This window comes from Cervus elaphus, chromosome 17 (assembly GCF_910594005.1).
Source record: "Cervus elaphus chromosome 17, mCerEla1.1, whole genome shotgun sequence".
Taxonomy (NCBI): Eukaryota; Metazoa; Chordata; class Mammalia; order Artiodactyla; family Cervidae; genus Cervus; species Cervus elaphus.
The window spans coordinates 58,837,235-58,854,582 of NC_057831.1; the positions used below are offsets into that span (position 1 = coordinate 58,837,235).

The 17,348-nt window shown below is 40.3% G+C and overlaps 1 protein-coding gene across 15 annotated transcripts in view; it reads right to left on the reverse strand.

Moving 5' to 3' along the window:
• Window positions 1-17,348, reverse strand: part of APBB2 (amyloid beta precursor protein binding family B member 2) — a 362,842-nt gene that overhangs the window by 250,432 nt on the left and 95,062 nt on the right. For 14 of the 15 annotated variants that reach the window (XM_043871222.1, XM_043871214.1, XM_043871219.1 and 11 more), the window contains one exon: window positions 5,627-5,732. The exons of the other annotated variant lie outside the window; for it this stretch is intronic. The gene's annotated coding sequence lies outside the window, so the exon portion shown is untranslated. The remainder of the gene's footprint in view (window positions 1-5,626; window positions 5,733-17,348) is intronic. 15 annotated transcript variants of the gene reach the window in all.

Genomic DNA, 17,348 nt, shown 5'->3' on the forward strand with positions numbered 1-17,348 from the left:
CAACCTAGATATCAAACTATTAAATAGGTAGGTAGATAAATATCACACTAAAATCCAATGACCTCCCCCCCCTTTTAAGTTACACTTGACATAACTGCAACAGAAGCTTTACATATATAATTTTAAAATATTGAATTTTAGGAGACAAAATACTTAGAGATTATTTACTTTACCATTGCTAAATTTACTGAGCAAAGAGTTATGAAAAACATACAAAAAACGTGAATGGGACTGGATCACAGTGCTCAAGACCTTGTGTGTGTGTGTGTGTGAGAGAGAGAGTGAGTGTGTGTGTGAGTGTGTGAGTGTGTGTGTGTGAGAGAGAGTGAGTGTGTGTGTGTGTGAGAGAGAGTGTGTGTGTGTGTACACATGTACGTGCATACACACACTCTCAGAGCTCCGTGATGTCTGACTCTTTGGCACCCCATGGACTGTAGCCCACCAGGCTCTTCTGACCATGGAATTTTCCAGGCAAGAATAATAGAGTGGGTTGCCATTTCCTCCTCCAGGGGATCTCCCCAACCCAGAGATCAAACCTACACCTCCTGCTTGGTAGGCAGATTGTTTACCCCTGTGCCACCTGGGAAGTCCCCCTCAAGACTACAGTTTATTAAACATTATGTAACTAACTATACCCAAGTTAAACACTATAAAAGATAAAATCAGAACATATCATCGGAGAGATTCAAGTAGGGTATTAAGGGAGTTTTGACACATAGAAAAGATTACTTCTAAGCATAGCATGGGGGTTAAGAGCATAAATGTGAGAGTCACAGAGAATCGGGCTTAAGTCTTGACCACTCCACTCCCCAGCTATGTGACATTGTGAGTGAAGTGAAAGTCGCTCAGTCATGTCCGACTCTGCAATCGCAAGGACTATACAGTCCATGGAATTCTCCAGGCCAGAATACTGGAGAATACTTTCCCTTCTCCAGGGGATCTTCCCAACCCAGGATTCGAACCCAGGTCTCCCACATTCCAAGTGGATTCTTTACCAGCTGAGCCACAAGGGAAGCTAACTTGTCTAATGTCTAATGTGGCATTAGACAAGTTATTTAACCTCATGTAGCCTCAGTTTCAAAATCCTTATAATGGGGCAATAACATCTACCTCTCAGAACTGATATAAGAGTAAGTAAGATAAAATATGTAAAATTCTTAGTACGGTTCCCAGCACACTCCCAGGGTTAACTGCTAGCACTGGCTTTCAGTCCCAAACCTATTATTTCTTCTCTTACCAATGCCCCTTAACTGCTCTGGTCCAAGGTCCTGCTAGATCCTACTAACCAGTCTCCTTTAAAAACGGCACAATGGACTTTGAGAAAATAGGGAACATGCCCAAGGCCATATAAATCCCTGATTCCTCGGGGAATGACTGCCCCTCCTCCACGGGCTCATGACGTTTGTGAGTCTATCTTCTCTACCAGCTCTCCGGAGTCGGATGGGCACTGCCTGGGCTTTGAAGTTATACGGATTGCAGTTAGAATCCTAACTCAAACATTTTTTAGCTGTGTGAATGTCAGCAAGTTCCTTTCCCCTGAGTTTCAATGATCTCTACCCCAAGAATTCCTGGGACAACCAGTGACTCAATCCTTTGATTTCCATACTCGTTCAGACAGTGGAACCAGTCTAAGGGCAGAAGATGAGAATTCTTAGTATATTTAATTGTACCACGTGAACTAAGAACTATCCTACTAGGAGAAATGACAACCACCTTATATGCATTGTTGTTTTGTTGGTGATGTTTAGTTGACAACTCTTTGCAACCCCATGGACTATAGCCCACTAGACTCCTTTGTCCATGGGGTTCTTCAGGCAAGAACACTGGAGTAAGTAGCCATTTCCTTCTCCAGAGCATCTTCCCAACCCAGGGATCAAACTCACATCTCCAGAATTGGGAGGCAGATTCTTTACCGCCGAGCCATGAAGGAAGCCCCATATTATACGCATACTGGTTCCCAAATATTACGTGGGTGTGTGCGTGCATGCATGCACATATGTGTATAGATATATATACACATATATGTTTTTTAAATCACTGTTCTAAATTGATCAATTAAATGCTTCTTGTTTACTAACTTTTTTTCCCATTTGCTAATTTAACTTAATAAGTAGTAGCGGATACCAAAAGTTTAGGAAAAAATAATAAAACAAAAAACTTAAAGATGAGAAACTTCTATTCATGATTTATTTTGGAAGAGATGGATCAATGAATATCATTACTGAATGTGAGTGGTCAAACACCTCATTTAAGAATATCCAGTTCACTGTTCGTCACATAGTACACACTGAATAAATGTAATTTGAATCTGAATTTGAAACTCAAATTAAGTTCTTTGAAAGCAAGAGCACATCTCATTCATCTTTGAACAATGAGCTCTGAACACAGTACCTGGCACACGGCAGTCGTGCAAAGAATATTGGTTTAATAAATGAACCTAACACTGAGAAGGCAGACAAAGATCTGTAATACATTTTGCATCTCCAACTGACGTGAATTTCAATCTGTTCCAATAAATTATATCCCAAAGTCTACGAAATGTTCCTTCTGTACCCATCACCTCATCTGAGATATTTAGAGCTTCTTGGGAGTGAGGTAGAATCGTTCCTTAGGCACAGAAATATGGATGAAGACAGCTAAGCAGGAGGAATATGTCACCCGTGCTCCTGTAATATAACAAAGGGACCAAGAAGACGCAAAGCTTTATACACAGGGCCTGTCAAACAGTGACATTTACCACTTTGAACACATATTTAGTCCCACAAGCCTCCTACTCAGAACATGTCTGGTGACAGTAAACACCCTAGAGATTGTAGAAGGTGAATTCTAGTCTATTACCTGTTTGCAGATGAAAAACTCTCACCATATACTTCACATATTTATACTCCCTTCTAACTGAAAGCCAGGATCACCTCAAATTAAACGAAAGGCTAAGATCCACTTGTTTCTCTTTCACTAAAAATGATATTGTAGACAAACATTTATTAACATGGGAATTCATGATTTATTAAGTGGAAAAGAAAAGGTACCAAATAATTCATAGCATATTCCACACTGGCAGTATTAACACAAAAATAAACACATATATGTATTAAACACGAAAATAAAATAGAAGCTACTTTCTACTTCTTTTAAATAATCCATGCCTAATTTTTCAAAAGTGCATCTAATCTTGTCATAGACTCAAGTTTTCAGAAACCTATTTCAAATAATTTAATACTTGAAACAAGGAAGACTTTGAAAACATGTTTGTGATTAGGAAAAAAATAAAAAGTCCAGGACAAGTGGGAGTTCAAAGGAAGTAGGCTGGTTGTTCAGGGTTCTGAATTTCCCCTAAAACTGTGCATTTACCCCCCCAAGATAAGTCACTAATTCATTTAAGTGTCTCTTATAAGGGATTCCCAGGCGGTGCTAGTGGCAAAGAACCTGCCTACCAATGCAGGAGATGTAGGAGACGCGGGTTTGACCCCCGGGTTGGGAAGATCCCCGGGAGGGCCTTCACCCACACCAGTATGCCTGCCTGAAGAATCCCACGGACAGAGGCCTGGCAGGCTACAGTTCACAGAGTCACACGGACTCGGACACAAGTGCACGCGTGCACGGCCTCCAAAGTGCCATCAGAGACATCCACCTGTGACGGCCGCAAACCTCAGAAGGGACCCGCCTCTCCCTTCCCCTGCCCTGCCTTCTCCGCTGTTGACCTCCACACAGCTAGTTCTTCACGACTAGACTTATGTGTAGCATCCACATTATAATCACCTTTTCTTTACACTTAAGAGTCACCTGTGAACATCCTTTGTGCATACAAATTTTCACCTATGACATCAGTTTTAGTAAGCAAGGATTCTTCTGCCGTGGTCCCTCTGGTAACACAGGGACTGTCTTTAGTTTATTATGGTGATCAAAGGTCCTACCAATGCCTTGCTTCTACAAAAGGGAAAAGTAATTTTTACAGCAATGTCACAAAGGGAACATTTTGGTGTAACAGAAGAAAAATATTTCACCAGGGACTATGTAAAATTTTAAAGAAATGCTAAATCATTTGAAATGCAGTCTAAGTAGCTCACTTTCTGGGGTTGTTATATTTCCAATCCAAACACCACTGCAAATATTGAGATCCTAAAGCCCAGAGAATTAATCTTTTGCTCTTTTTGTTCCACTTCTGTGAACAGATTGGTGACTTGCAACATAATCCTCTTTCAAATATCCTTCCAGGATGGAATAACAACTAGACCACATAGGATTTCCATTATTTTAAGGTCAATATGTGAATACAAACTAGAAAACTCAACTATTAATAAACATATTGCTATTCTTTTTTAAAAATTCCACTGAAATTTTTTTTAAAAATACCACAGTATATCACTACTGCCAATATTTCACTATAAACAGAAGAGTGTTTTTGGAGAAAATTTTCAAAGTCCTTGCTTTTAATGGATTTATATTTCAGCAGAGACTTCATAGCTCTCAGAAAGTGTTTTCGTGGTGTGTGTATATTCTGTGGTGTGTATAATATTTTTTCAGTATGACTGTCTTACTTAACTTCAAGAGAGTCATAACTTACCTTACTGTAATTATTTCCATATAACAAACAATTTAGTTATAAATAAATCTACACGGCAAACAACATAAAGATAAGATCTGATCTTACTGTTTAATGCTTCTATGAACCTTCTAAAGTTCTTTCATCTTGTTTTGTTTTAGGAATGTTTCAACTATCTCATTTGTACTGTCAGAAATGTAGAGGAGTTATAATACACAAAAAATACAAAGTTTAGAAAACTTTCTAGTGATTTAAGGAGCAAACAGTTCCTATTGTCGATGATATTGCTTTTGGAACACACCAGAAAGGAGGTGTAGGTGAGCACACATGAGTAAGCCTGAGTGTGTGTGCCATTTTGTTCACATTCTTAGGGGCCACTCATATTTCCAAGTAATATCTACAAGAAAGCAGACTCATTTTACTATTCTTAGGGCCCATTTTACCTTTCTTTTCAAAAAGATCAGGGAATAAAACTGAACTTTATGGCACCAAGTAAGTTTTTCGGTCAAGGCACTCCTACAAGTGTCTCAAACTATCTTCAAGTTTCTCTAAGTTGTAAAATAATAAAACTGACAGATGCATCAATTCTTCCAAGGCCAAGCTACATGAGGGACTTACTGAACAAGTGATTTTCAATTTCATTTTCCTTTCCAGACAAGAAAAGAACCAGATGGATTTCATTCTTATCCTAAAGAATTCAGAACCAAAGAGCTTATTTAAAAGTCTAAAATACCTGAAGCTCAGAAAACTGGACTTGCTTTTCTATCATACCATATTACACTCTTACCTTTGGAATTTATCTTCTGAACACCTGGTAAAAGATTTTATCACAACCTTGAGGACTCAGACTGTGAAATCCAAAAGAAATGATACAACGCAGAAAGTCATCCCAATATCTTCGAAGGTTTCTTTTTTTTTTTTTTAAAGGTTCCTGAGTCCCTTTCCATGTTTCAAGCCCATAAGCGCATATAAAACTTATAAAGCCAGGAAAGAAAGGAAGCAGAAAAGCGACAGACATGTTGTTAACTTTCTGAGAGAAATGTAACAGAATTTTTTTTAAAAACAAGTTAGAAAAACACTTACTTTTCCCAGGTCTTTGGTGCGAAGCTCAGAAGGCAAGTTCCCTTTTCCCACAAAGTCCTGTTAATTACCAGCAATGACTGAGGGAGGTCAGGCAGCCCCAATATATCTAGAAATTGTGTAGAGACAAAAAGTTAACAAAGTCAGATTACAAACTAAAAATCAAAATACCACATAGCTATTCAGAGTCTCTATGCATAATTAAAATACAGATTTCACTGGAATATCTAAATGATGAACTGTGTTATCTACTTTTCTTTCAGAACATTACTAACAAGACTTGCTAAATCTAGGTGGTGTTTTGACTTGTCGCCTTATTAAAGTTACTGAAGCGGGAACCAGCAAGGCTCTTGGCAACCATTCACGGTAAAAATGTCCTTCTCGGGGAGTCATAAAAAGCAACTGAGGGAGGATCTGGACTTCTAATTATACTGCGACTTGGGAGGGAAGGTCTTCTGAAATCACACTTGCCTGCCCCACCTTCCAAAGATGAGCTCATCTCACAAACACAGAAGCGGGTTGTAAATAGACATGAACAGTAACAACTTCAGAAATTCATCAACAACTTATAAATGCCCGTCAGATGTACCCACTTAAGCACACTTCACTTTTGCAGGTGGGAATGAGAAGAGTCTTGTTAACTTATTTCTAATGAAACAGAAAATCTCAAAATTCTGTGTGATGATGATCCCACTTAAAACATCAGTTACTTCCTTCCACAATCTTGCAAATGAATACATAGGTAGTAACTCATTCATAAGATAAACGAGTTTCAGTAGGTGTAACAGACGCCACAGGTAAACATTAATCTGAAGTCTAAACCTGTCAGGCTCTCCCGCACTGACCGGGCTGCACAGAGACGTTATTTTAAGAAGTGTGATAAACTTGTTTAAACTCTGTAAGGGATTGAGAAACAGGTCCATGAGGAGGAGGCAGGAGGTACGGTCACCACAGGCAGTCAGAGACCCACAGACATCGCCAGGCATCACTTGTGATTACGGCCACGGTTACAGTTTAGAGCGTTACATTACGCAGTGTGGACTCTCAAGCCAGGTTTTTCTGTTTTTACACGAATATCCCTGAGACATCAGTGCAGTACCACATGGCACACTCAGTTCTCCTCTGACTCTCGTGTTTGATATCACAGGGAACAACTTGAGCATAACTCGACTTTCACATTTGTTTAGGCATGATTTCACACGGCAACAGCAGAAGGCTGCACGGGGCGGAACCCAGCTGCCCAAGGTTGCGGAGAATGCACCAAGCCGCACCTCAGACACCTGCCAGCGACCGCAGCTCCCCGCGAGGGTGCCAAGCCCCGGTCCTCCACAGCGGCTGTCCCGACTTTGCTTCTGATTTCAGATTACCCGCCCCGCCATCACCCCACAGTGACTCACAAGCCGTGACCCTTCCAGGGCCTCACTCAGTCCACAGGAAACGTCAGGGTTTGCTCAAGGTAAAGTGCTGTGTTGTACTTTTTATCTATTTATTTCTTAACCCAACAAATATGTGTAAAATCGTGCTCCAATTTTTACCCAGTTCCCATTCTATTTTTTTTAACCTTTAACCAACAAAGGTTTTGGAGCGTATGTCCCTAATCCCACTTTTCCCTTGAGCACTGGTGGGGGGAGGGTGGGGTGGGGCGGCGAGGCAGCGTGGTATGATTCTGCGTAGCATGGTGGTTTTTAGAAACACATGCATTGCACTTTAGCAGAACTGACTGTATAATAACCACTGTTTATAAGGATGCTTGTGATTTAAATCAGAGGAGCTAAATTAGGATTTTCATATATTTTCATTATGTTAAAGACAATAGCAATATATGTCATACAATTTTAGAAATAATCTCACTCACATTTTAGGTTTTACAGTAACCTAGTATGAACACTTTTAAGGGTGTTTCAGCTACATGAAAAATTTATTTATTAGAAGTTCCCTGATGGTCTTATTAATAAATAAGGCGTTACTGTACCATTCTGGAGAGACCAACATGATGGTGTTATAAAGACAGATTCTCGCAGAGGAGGACTCATCCGGAATTGCTAGAGAGGACAAACTGAATTACTTGTCATTCCTTGAAACCAATAAATCTTTAAAAGATTGAATTTATCCTTTAAAAAAGTCCAAGATGTACACAAAGATATGTACAAAAAGTTTTCCATTACAATAACATATTAAGCAATTTTAAAACAAATGTTTGGCAATGGATAAACAGTTTTTTTAAATCTGTAAGATACTTAACAAAATGAGAAAATGTTTCTAAGCAGTGTTCACTGGGGAGTGCTGGCTATAGGATGGATGATACGTTCAATGTGATCCCAATTTTTTTAAAGTATCTATATCTAGAAAAAAAGACTATAATGAAAACAAGTCAATATTTGAATAGTTGCTAATTAAAGATAACAAAAATAGAGTAGAATAATTTTTACTTTCTTCGCATTTTCCTGTGGTATCCAAATTTTCCACATAATCAAGTCTACATTTACAGTTAGAAATAACAATATGCTATATAAAAATAGGACGAAGGCATCTGGTGGGAAAAAACTCTTTTATCCCACTTCAATTTCAAATGTGAATCCAGCCAGTAAAATGAACACCAGCCCAAGAACAAGGACACCGGATGCTACTTCCACAAGCATTAACAGTCACAGAAAGTATTTTCCATCTCATAAATCAAAGGCAAATACATTCCCAAAAGAGATGTTCAAAGTATATAGATCAGTTATAAAAGCCAAAATATAATTTGCTTTTACTGGCTAGAAGAGTTATGGATTTAGTAAAATCCAGATTAAGGAAGATTTTTAATTATATAATTACATATAAGCTGTTTTAATGTCTGAAAGAAATTTAGTGATCAATGAAGAAACTGTGCTCTGGATATAACTCCTTTCAAACAAGATCAAGATTAAAGAAATACAAGAAGCAATGGCTTTGGTTATGGGGATGAATGCCTCACCACGGGGAGTTTTCAACAGAAAGTAAGAAAAGAGAGCTGGATCTTTATGACCTCCGAAAGAACTGTTATATTACAATTTCCCCGATAACGATAAAACTGGGCTTTGAAAATAACTCATTTGCCAAAAATGGTGATTCCTTAGTCACCAGTCCGCTTAGGTTAATCCCGTGCACTGAAATCCCGTCAGACCTGAATGGACAAAGTACTCAGGAGTCAAGGGCTAACGTGGGGCAATCTGGCCACCGCACGCTTGAGTTCACGTCCTTATGTCCGCCAGCAGCACATTTAAACCATGCGCCCCTTTTCATTATCGGTGGGACCTTACTAGCTTATCAAAGACCAAGTAACGATTTGGTGCAGAGCAACTGCTTTAGTACCACTCTCCATCCTCAAGAATGCACTGAGGGTTAAAAATCAGGGGCGGGAGGGGTGCCGTTTCACAAAATTACAAAGCATCTGTCACACGTAATGTATACATCTGAGTAAGAACCACAGTCCTGTTGTACATAGATGTACTAGTCTCTGTTCTTTTTTTTAACTTCCAGAAATGCTGACTCCAATGAAAAACAAACAAAAACAACACCCTTCTGTTTCAAATTTGCGTTTGTGTTTTTAAGCATTTTTGAAAGTTCCCCATCGCATGGAGACAATTAACTACTGGCTTCATGTTTTGTTTTGTTTCATAGAATAGAAAAGGCAAATTGAACATTTTAATTACGCTATCTACAAAGAGATCACGGAGGTGATACTGAGTTCTAGAAAAATCAATCGGTTCAAATTCAAGAGCAAAGGCTTCATTTTATCAAAAGCATGTTGATTACTTTAGAAAATAACTTAGAAATTCTTGGCTTCTACGTTTTGTAAGTTGCTGCCTAAAATGCTGCACATATGCAGCGTTAATAATTTGCAACCAGATATTATAATCAACAAGTAAATTCAAATATTGCTTTCAATTAGGAGTGTTGAAAATAAAAACTATGAGTTTTAATTTTTACAAGAAGACATGCTGAAATATACATTTACCTATACACACCTCACACTAAGGGATTCTCAGTATGGAAACCATATTTCTTAAACTGCTCGAAGAATTAGCATACGTGTAGCTCAGGGGGATACACTCTCTCAGCATTACTGGATATAAAAAAGGGCAACCAATTTTCAGAGTCTACCTGGAAAATAAGCGGAAATTATTTTCTCAGGCTCTCCAGTCACTCCCTGGGCAGAATTCCAACATAATCTAAATTGGTCTTGGCCCTATCTCACCCCCCGCTTTTGCATCACTGAGCCACCTCTGGTCCAAAGCCCAGTGACCTTCAATTTCCATGGCCTCTTCCTTTCACTGGTTCTTCTCTTCCAACTTCTAGACTCCGGCTGACTCCATGTGAATATCTCAGCAAAGCTGGGGATTGAGGGACTTTAAACAAATGATTCATGAATTTCAACTTTCTCTGGATTTTATGCATTTTTAGAGAAAAGCTTGAATACCCAGATCCTGTCTTTCTCAGTACTGTAACTCACTGGAGAAATAGTTGAATCCAGGCCTGGAGGGCAAGGAAAGTACAATACAAGCCTAGAAACATCTCACTATGCCAGAAAGCAAGAAGTGCTCCAATATTAATGCAGACATGACACGGACAAAGGAGCTGCCTTGAAGGGGCCCCCACTAACAGTCTGAGCAAGGGAAAGAATGATATGGATAAACTGTAACACGTTCAACTTAAAAAAAGGAACCGTAAATCCACGGATCTTCATGCAAAGGGGGATCCTGGAATGCTCCTTACAAAGACAGCCAGCTAACAAACACCAAAGGGACAGCAGAAACAGAAAATCCCACTTTGCAACCACTGAGGCAATGATTGATTCAGTCAAGGCTCATTAATAGACACCAAGACCATTAGGGGAAGGGTTCCTGTGGAACAGGATACTCACACAGTCTCAGAGTATCACCCTTTGGATTACGTATCACTTACCTAGGGGAAAAGGTATCCTTACAATGGAGAGCTCTGGCAGACCACCTTACCCAAGTGATGGCTGGTATAAGCACTTATAGGGTAACTGAACGTCACTCTCCACTATGTAATGTGTCTGTCAAAATGCTTAATCTGTATCTTATCATAAACTAACAATCAAGTCCAGATTGTGGTACTTTCTATAAGAAAATTATCTTGGAATTTTCCAAGATATCAGTGCCACGAATAACAAAAATAAATGAAAACAGGGTGATTGTTCTGGATGAAAGGAAAAGAGACAAAATGCAATGAATGACTGTTGGTGAACTTTGGATGAGGAGAAGGGTTATAAAAGACATTATTGGAATAACTGGGGAAATCTGAATCGGTATTATGGGCTGTGTGGGAGAACACTCTTGTGCTTGTGAAATAACATGTGAAAGTAATTGAGGTAAAGGGTCACGCGTGACCTTGATAATTAATTCAAATGGTTCAGTGAAAGTATTTTTAAAGTATATGTATTCAGAGACAGAAAGAAACAGAGAGAAAACAAATTTGGCAAAATGTAAGCATTTTATATGGCAGGCTATAACCTATAAAAGCCAGTAACTATGGTTACTTATAGGTTAGGCCTACTCCATATAAAGAGATAATATAGGAGCTTATGGTTGAAACTGACACAAAAAGATTAATTCTTGTAACACAAAAATTACAGCATTTGCTACTGCTGCTGCTAAGTCACTTCAGTTGTGTCCGACTCCGTGTGACCCCATAGACAGCAGCTCACCAGGCTCCCCCGTCCCTGGGATTCTCCAGGCAAGAACACTGGAGTGGGTTGCCATTTCCTTCTCCAATGCATCAAAGTGAAAAGTGAAAGTGAAGTGGCTCAGTTGTGTCTGACTCTTCGAGACCCCATGGACTGCAGCCTACCAGGCTCCTCTGTCCATGGGATTTTCCAGGCCAGAGTACTGGAGTGGGTTGCCGTTTCCTTCTCCACTTTCTGGTCCATCCAGTCTCAGAAGTGCAGTTTCATCTTTTACTTCAGTTCCCACCTGCCCCGTCTTCCTCGTTCACATACTCAGGGCCGTATCAGCCACAAGGCCTCTCGCAGTCCAGGAAGAAACGGCCTCTCTTTTCTCTGTTTCTCCTCAGTATTTTTATCTATGGCACTTACTTGGCACTTTTACAATACTGTTGCCACACAGAACCGATTCTACACTCACTGTAGGTAAGAGCTTTATTATGTCACCTCATTTAAAAAAAAAAAAAGAAAAAAACAACACTGTAATTCTGTGAAGTACTTTATTATTTTGCTATTTACAGAATGGATAGTCAGGCGAAATAGCTTGTCTGAGGTCACAAAGTTGATCTACCCTAATACCAAAGTGCTTCAGATTTTATTTATCATTTTAAACACTGCCCCCTATCCTTAAATCAAGGGCAGACTCCTTGAAGAAGGGGATCATTTTATCTGGCTCTGCACTCTCTCCAGAGTCTAGCAACCCTCATAACTCATGTTCACAGAATTATATTTCAAGACTCAGCTCAGAGACCATTTTTCTTCCTGACTTCCAGACTCCCCCTGTGCCCTCCCCCTTGCCCTCTGAAGGCTTCTCGGGCAGTGTAGGCACACCCTAACTGCGGGGCTTGTGGGGGCCATATGTGTGCCCTGGAACACAGTAGGCACTTAATGCATGTTCACCCGAAGAAATGTTTATGTATGAGACAGCTGGGTTCCTTATCAAGGCTGCTACGCCTTGCCAGAAAGCTGATCTCCACTTTTATCATTATCACACACTGAGGAAATCATTTTGAGAAAGAGTGACAGCGGGAAAATGGAGATAAACAGGCTTGGTCCTCGGGTCCTTCTCACTTCATCTGCTGTCCCGGGTATACTGTGCTCTGCAGGAGTGCTTCTGAGTTTTAACATATACAAAGTATCACTCAATACAAATTACAATTCAGTATACCATAGGGCTTCCCAGGTGGCACCAGCAGTAAAGAACCCGCCTGCCAACGCAGGAGACCTAAGAGATGGAGGTTTGCTCCCGAGGTGGGAAGATCCCCAGGAGGAGGGCACGGCAGCCCAGTCCTGTATTCTGCCTGGAGAATCCCATGGACAGAGGAGCCTGGCGGGCTGCAGTCCGTGTAGACAACACAGAGTCGGTCACGACTGAAGCGACTCAGCACGCACAGAGCATATTGTGGTACAGTCTGAGATTCTGTGTTTCTTTTTTGGGGGTGGGGGGGTGGGTAAAGGATGCAAACAAGAGGCTAACCAAGATTCTGTATTTCTAACAAGCTCCCAGGAAATGTCTGTGCTGCTCATCTATGGACCACACTCTTGAGGAACAAAAGTCCTAGACTGTAACAGTGAAGCTGTTCCTATTTTAAGAGAAAAAGCATGTAGGCTAAATGACCAGACATGAATTCACAGTGTTAATGCTAGTTATCTCCGGGTTTCTTCTTTCCACGTTTCTATAATTTCCAAGTACTCTATAATGACTCTTGCTGATGGAAATAAAAACTTTAAATTCTATATATACCCACGCATAAAAAACTCTCCATTTGGACACTTCTACTCTGCTCAGCTACATCTTTGTTTAAGCAACAAATATACTTAAAAGGACCAGACTTGGGAAATAACAAGATGGTGAATTTAGCAATTCTCTGTCTGCTCATTTTAACATGTAAATTAACATAAAATAGTAATTACCCTTAACAAGCAGTCACCACCACAAGCATTGTTTTGCTCAGGTTCCTTTCCCTTAAAGGAAAGAGAAAGAACTCATTCAGGTAGAAGACAATAAAAGGCAAACCAAATTAAGGACAGGAGAAAAACCAGGCAGGCGCTCCACTGAACTTCGTCAACAGAACCTGGTGAAGTTGAAACAAAGGTGGAAACGCGTTCTCCCAGCAGAAGCAGAGTGGGCTGGGTTCCCCGCCAAGGCTAAGTGGAATAAATTAGAGTGGCACTCACCAGGCACCTGCAAGTGAGGTGGAAAGAAATGGTCCTCAGAGGACCTCCCTTCCAAAGCGTAACAAGGGGAGATCGTTGGGAAAAGGCAATTAGAGGACGCCTGTTTGCAGGAAAGCACTCCCCAAAGACCTGACTCCTTCTCTTCCACGGAATTCCAAAGGATGCCAGGTTTAGTCTATCCAGCTGCCGAAGCTGCAGCCCTGGCAGGCAGGCCCCTCATAACCACTCTGTACCTGCAGCTATTCCAGACACTTGCCCAGGCCCCCGGTGTCTGTGAAGTGACAAAAACAAGGCAGGCGTCCAAGCACCGCTCCTCTGTCACCAGAGTGCTCCTGCTCAGAGCAGGATGGACAAGGTTCTGCACTCTGTTTCCAACCCACAGTTCTAGATGACTTTTTCCCGTAAAGAAATATTGCGAAACTCACTGTGAAATTACCTGAAAGGACGGGAACTTAGAGTCTGGAAGGCTTATATATACACCAGGACTAAAAATCACTTCTCTGTGTCAATTAAGAATGTGGTTTCATATCTGTAAAGTTTAGACATGCTAGACATTCGGCTCAACTGAAAACAGTGAGTCACTGTTTCTTTGCTGAATCCTGTGAGTCTAGAGCTGGACCCATTCGAGGCAAATAAACATACGCTGAGGTTTTTTAAAATTGTGATCATTTGAGATTTCAAAAGTAATGTCAAAGTCATCATCTTGATGGGAGGAAAAAAAAATCTGAAATCTACTTGGACTTCCTTATAGTTCTTTTATTGAAATTCAAATTGTTTTTACTTTGAATTACAGGAATTGTAGATGGCAAGGGAGAAAGCACCATAATCTTCTTAGTGATCCAAAGCCTAGAAGTCCTAATATCTTAGTTGGAATTTTAGATTTAAAGAGACTTAGGAAGCATGACAAATAAAATGCAATGCATGGTCTTTAGCTTGGATTCTGGTTTTTAAAAATGTTTTTAATGCTAAAGACTTAAAAGACTAAGTCTCTGGGAAGTTTGACTATGGATTGATAATAAATGATATTTGGGGATTATTATTTATTTTGCTGGTCATCATAAAAGTACTGCATTTACGTAAGGCAGCTTCTGTATTTTTTGGAAATGCATGCTAAAGTATTTAGGGGTAAAATGCCATAAACTCTAAAATTTATTTTTAAATGGTTCAGCAAAAAATAATATATGTAAATTTATACACATGAAGTAAATAATAAAAACGTTAATAATCACTGAAATTAGACAGGGGTTCTATGGGTGTTCATTGCAGTATTCTTCATACTGTTTTTTCTATTTGAAAATTTTTAGAAGAAAAGTTTAAATTTATATCAAAAACACACATGGCCCTAATAGCTTTATCTACCCTGTCTTGCCATATTAGACCACAGTCTTTTCTCCAGAAGACCTCGCTCCCATCTTCCACCTCTGTAACTTTGTGTATTACATGCTCTCAATTTCTCCCTCTGGTCACTCTGCCTCTGGTGAAGGCTGATTCATTCTTTCAGGTCAATCTCCAATGCTACCTCCTCTTTCCTAACCTCTGCCCAACGTGATGCATCTCCCCTTTTCTGACTGCCTATGACACCTTGTACCTCTCATCACACTTACCACATTCCATCCCGCAAGATAAACGCTGACTCTGACCTTTACTGAGTGCTTCCCACACGTGAGGCCGTGGTCACAGGCTCTCACATGCATTCTTTCCTCTCTTTGTTTCTTTCCTACCCCACTGCCGTAGGAATTGCCATCATCCTCTTTCCACAGGTGAGAAGAGAGGTATGAGGGGCTGGGTGACTCGTTCACAGGGTTAGTAAGTGCAGTGCCCGGCTTCATTCAAACACAGCCCACTGCATTCAAACGCTGAGGCCCTCGTGTGCGTGTCATCAGCACGGTGGCCTGATCCTTCCCTAATGACAACTTAAGGGCAGGTAAAGCATATTATTTATTTATTCACTCAACCAATAATCACTGAAAAGCCACTATTATACAGAAACAACTGCCCTATGTAATGGGGTCAAGTTGTGAACATAAACATTTTAGCAATCAGTGAACTAAATTAGACTGGAATGGGTGAATTTAACACAGATGACCATTATATCTACTACTGTGGGCAAGAATCCCTTAGAAGAAGTGGAGTACCCATCATAGTCAACAGAAGAGTCCGAAATGCAGTACTTGGATGCAATCTCAAAAACGACAGAATGATCTCTGCTCATTTCCAGGGAAAACCATTCAATATCACAGTAATCCAAGTCTATGCCCTGACCAGTAATGCTGAAGAAGCTGAAATTGAATGGTTCTATGAAGACTGACAATACCTTCTAGAACACACACCCAAAAAAGATGTCCTTTTCAATATAGGGGACTGGAATGCAAAAGTAGGAAGTCAAGAAATACCTAGAGAAACAGGCAAACTTGGCTTTGGAGTACAGAATGAAGAAAGGCAAAGGCTAATAGAGTTTTGCCAAGAGAACAGACTGGTCATAGCAAATACCCTCTTCCAACAACACAAGAGAAGACTCCACACATGGACATCACCAGATTTTGGTCAAAATTTTGGTCAACACCAAAATCAGACTGATTATATTCTTTGCAGCCAAAGATGAGAAGCTCTATTCAGTCAGCAAAAACAAGACTGGGAGCTGACTATGGCTCAGATCATAAACTCCTTATTGCCAAATTCAAACTGAAATTGAAGAAAGTGGAGAAAACCACTAGACCATTCAGGTATGACCTAAGTCATATCCCTTATGACTATACAGTGGAAGTGAGAAATAGATTTAAGGGACTAGATCTGATAGACAGAGTGCCTGATGAACTATGGATGGAGGTTCGTGACATTGTAGAGGAGACAGGGATCAAGACCATCCCCAAGAAAAAGAAAGGCAAAATGGTTGTCTGAGGAGGCCTTACAGATAGCTGTGAAAAGAAGAGAAGCAAAAGGCAAAGGAGAAAACAAAAGACATACCCATTTGAATGCAGAGTCCCAAAGAACAGCAAGGAGAGATAAGAAAGCCGTCCTCAGCGATGAATGCAAACAAATAGAGGAAAACAATAGAATGGGAAAAACTAGAGATCTCTTCAAGAAAATCAGAGATACCGAGGGAATAGTTCATGCAAAGATGGGAACAATAAAGGACAGAAAGGTATGGACCTAACAGAAGCAGAAGATATTAAGAAGAGGGGGCAAGAATACACAGAAGAACTGTACAAAAAAGATTTTCATGACCCAGATAACCACGATGGTGTGATCACTCACCTAGAGCCAGACATCCTGGAATGTGAAGTCAAATGGGCCTAAGGAAGCATCACTACAAACAAAGCTAGTGGAGGTGATGGAATTCCAGTTGAGCTATTTCAAATCCTGAAAGAAGATGCTGTTAAAGTGCTACACTCAATATGCCAGCAAATTTGGAAAACTCAGCAGTGGCCACAGGACTGGAAAAGGTCAGTTTTCATTTCAATCCCAAAGAAAGGCAATGCCAAAGGATGCTCAAACTACTGCACAATTGCACTCATCTCACATGCTGGCAAAGTAATGATCAAAATTCTCCAAGCCAGGCTTCAGCAATACATGAACCGAGAACTTCCAGATGTTCAAGCTACATTTAGAAAAGGCATAGAAACCAGAGATCAAATTGCCAACATCCACTGGGTCATAGAAAAAGCAAGAGAGTTCCAGAAAAACATCTATTTCTGCTTTATTGACTATGCCAAAGCCTTTGACTGTGTCAATCACAAAAACTGTGGAAAATTCTGAAAGAGATGGGAATACCAGATCACCTGACCTGCTTCCTCAGAAATTTGTATGCAGGTCAAGAAGCAACAGTTAGAACTGGACATG